General features: G+C 42.1%; 1 pseudogene; it reads left to right on the top strand.

The window, feature by feature from the left end:
- The first annotated feature begins 858 nt into the window (after nt 1-858).
- LOC129025892 (C-terminal-binding protein 2-like) lies at nt 859-2,509 on the top strand (annotated as a pseudogene).
- Nucleotides 2,510-3,534: the final 1,025 nt, after the last annotated feature.

Below are 3,534 nucleotides of genomic sequence, written 5' to 3'. Positions count from 1 at the left end.
CTGCAATCAACTGCGGAAGCAAAGGGCTACAGTGTCTGGAAAACAATGGGAAAAATATCTTTACCTTAAAAATACACACACAAAGCCAGAGAAGACACATTGAAGACCTGTTAATGAAACACCAGGATGTACAGCCTCACTGATTGTTGTATTATCTTGTAGTAAGAACGTTAGTACATACTACATTACACAGTTGTTTTATAAATTTCTGAATCTCATCAAAAGGTTGCAGGGCATACAGAAAAGGATGAAAACATGTTCCAATTGAAGAAATAAAATAAACCTACAAATATTGACTTTTAAAAATCTTTGTTGACTTTTAAAGGTCAAAATTTGTAGGTTTACTCTTTGTTGTTGTTGTTGTTTTCGCATTATATAATTTTAAAAATCAAAATAATTATCAAAGCTCCTTAATGACATGGACACTCCTCCGGTCCGCAGGGCCCCTGCAAGGGAGGAGACTCGACACCATGTGGGACACCCGGTGGACCCCCAACCCACGCCCAAGGCTCAGAGCAGGAGCAAGGACCTGGCTGCACCAGGCCGAAGCCGCCTCCACCCCCAGCAGTCGCGGACTCCAGGAGCTCCAGACCTGGGGTCGTGGTGAGATTCGTTGATTGACTGATCGGTGGTGGCTGAGTTGCAAGCAAATGGGTTTCATCACCTTAAATGGTTTTGAACCAATGAAGCTATATTCTCTTAAAAAGAAGGACAGCCCATCGTGTGAACTATAGAGTTTGTGGACAAATTTATATTGGGTTCTTAGTGGCATCATGCACACAGACTCCTGCGAGTTCCCCTAAGGTCTTAGAGGACTGCTTTGCCTTTTGATCTGAGAGTTGCAAAGTTCTGTAAAGAATGGCCCTTGTGGATAAGCGCTAAGTCAAGAGACAGCGACTGGACAGAATAGTGAAGGAATTCGCCGCCAGATCATGAAAGACCCCCTAAGCCCCCACTCACTGGCGGCATTGCTGGTCGGCCATGACTGCACTGTGGACATGCCCATGCGGAAGGACCTGGCCACCGTGGCCTTCTGTGATGCAGTCCACGCAGGAGATCGACGAGAAAGTTCTAAACGGAGCCGTGGGGACCATGACGTACCACACCATCACCTCAACAGGGAGGATCTGGCAAATTTCAAGGCTTTGAGAGTGATCGTGCAGGTGGGCTGTGGCTATGACAACGTGTACATCAAGGCTGCTGGTGAGCTAGGAATTGCTACGTGAAACATCCCGTCCGCAGCCGTGGAAGAGACAGCCGACTCCACCATCTGCCACATCCTCAACATGTACCGGAGGAACACATGGCTGTTCCAGGCACTGTGGGTAGGCAAGCGAGTTCAGAGCATGGAGCAGACCTGCGAGGTGGCCTCGGGAGTGGCCCTCATTCGTGGGAAGACGCTGGGCCTCATCGGCTAGGGTCGTACGCAGCAGGCTTTTGCAGTTCCAGCCACAGCCACAGCCACAGACTTTGGATTCAGCTTCATATTTTATTACCCCTACTTGCAGGATGGGATCGCGCAGTCCCTGGGCGTGCAGAGGGTCTACACCATGCAGAATTTGCTGTATCAGAGCGACTGCGTCTCCTTGCACTGCAGTCTCAACGAACATAAACACCACCTCATCAATGACTTCACCATAAAGCAGATGAGGCAGGGAGCATTCCTTGTGAACACAGCCCGTGGTGGCCTGGTGGATGAGAAAGCCTCAGCACAGGCCCTCAAGGAGGGCAGGATACGAGGGGCAGCCTTCGACGTGAATGAGTCGCACCCCTTTAGCTTTGCTCAGGGTCCCTTGAAAGATGCGCCCAATCTCATCTGCACTCCTCAAACTGCCTGCTACAGCCACCCAACTAGCCCTCAAACACGGAGACAATCGAAAGCACGCCAACGAGAAATAACAGATAATGCCGGAAGGTAATCATTCAGATACACTCGGGAACAAGAGACAGTGAAAAATAGATAAACTAAGAGAAAAAGAATGTGACGCTCTTTTTAGCTGATTCTGGACATATGTATCATTGATATTGCAGTGTTAAAACTACAAGAGCTAGAAAACTGAAGATGTCGTCTGCTTACGGAAGCTCTGAAAGACTAGGGTGTGATTTATTAACGACCAACTTCCGTTATTGTGTGTTAGGTTTTTCATCTGTGCGTCAAATCACAAAGAATAAATAGACCTTTTTCCTTTATCAGTCCCTTGGGCACAACAGGTCCAGAACACCCTGCTCAGAATGCTGCATCAAGACTTCAGACATCAAAATAAAAACCATGAGAAGGAAATCCCCATCCTGTGACTTGAGTCCCTTCAGTCTACAGGGACTGGTTACCGCTTTTTGATAATAGGAAGATTTTATTACTACAAAATGTGGAGTAAACTGTTTGCCTGTGTTAGACATCCGTACGCATAGGATTGAAGACAGTACCGGCTCCTGTACAGAGAAGCATCCCTCACATGTAAACTGCATACTGAGGGGGCAAATTGGTTGTAAGTTCAGTAAAAGCCTCCGATAATGCAAAAACAAAAAAAAGTATTAAGTTTCACAAGCTCTTTGTAATCAAGTATATTTTCTCAGTTTCAGATCCTCTGCTATTTTATTGAGTGGAAAGACTTGCACTAAAAGGGTTCAAGAAAAATAATATTGCATTTCCTTATGTCACAGGAAACACTTTTAATGGTAACTTGCCAGATGATCTATGAACAAACCCACTTTCTTAAACACTGATAAAGTCTTCTTTTCTTCACGTTGTGTTTTATACAAGAATACTTCAGATGTATTGGATGTGACTGATTTTAACAAATTCTATTAGATTTGCATGAACTAGTTACATGTTCTATTCATAGTCTTTTGTGAATCATTGTCTTTTTGTTTAAATACATGGCCTATTTTGGTCCTTTGATTAGGCACATTCCCACTTTTGTAACAAAAGAAAAATTTTTAAATGGTCCCAAACAGAAAAATGATGGGTATCAGAAGTACGTTTTGTTTTAGTGTAGTGCGAGTTACCGTTACTGTAGTTGTTTATTGTAAAGATAGACATTTAGCATTCAGTGCAGTTTTCAATAAAATGTAATTAGAAGAAACTGCTTAATGAACAAAAACAGAACATAGACAAGAAAAGAATATTAGAAGTGATACATAAAGAAAATGAGATATCAATAAAAAGATTTTTAAAAACCAACAACAATCGTGAATCTGAAGAACATAAAAACTATATTAAAAATTTAATCAACAGTCACAAAGGGAGGGTAATAAAGCAGAAAAATTACAGAGTTGATGACATTGTAGTTATAAATATTGAGTGATGAAAACAAATTTTTTAAATAGAATGGAGAAAAAAATATGGGACCTACTGCACACCATCAAGTGGACCATTGTATTTATAAAAGGAGTCTTAGAAAAACAATATAGTAGAAAAGTAATAGATTATTTTTAAAAAGTAGCTGAGAAATCCCCAGATGACAAGGTAATTAAACAAGAAGTAATACTTCCAAACAAAAAACTTAAACTGGAATAATATCACTTCAGAAATAA

Source organism: Pongo pygmaeus, chromosome Y (genome assembly GCF_028885625.2).
Source record: "Pongo pygmaeus isolate AG05252 chromosome Y, NHGRI_mPonPyg2-v2.0_pri, whole genome shotgun sequence".
Classification (NCBI taxonomy): Eukaryota; Metazoa; Chordata; class Mammalia; order Primates; family Hominidae; genus Pongo; species Pongo pygmaeus.
This window is presented reverse-complemented; position numbering and strand designations above follow the sequence as displayed.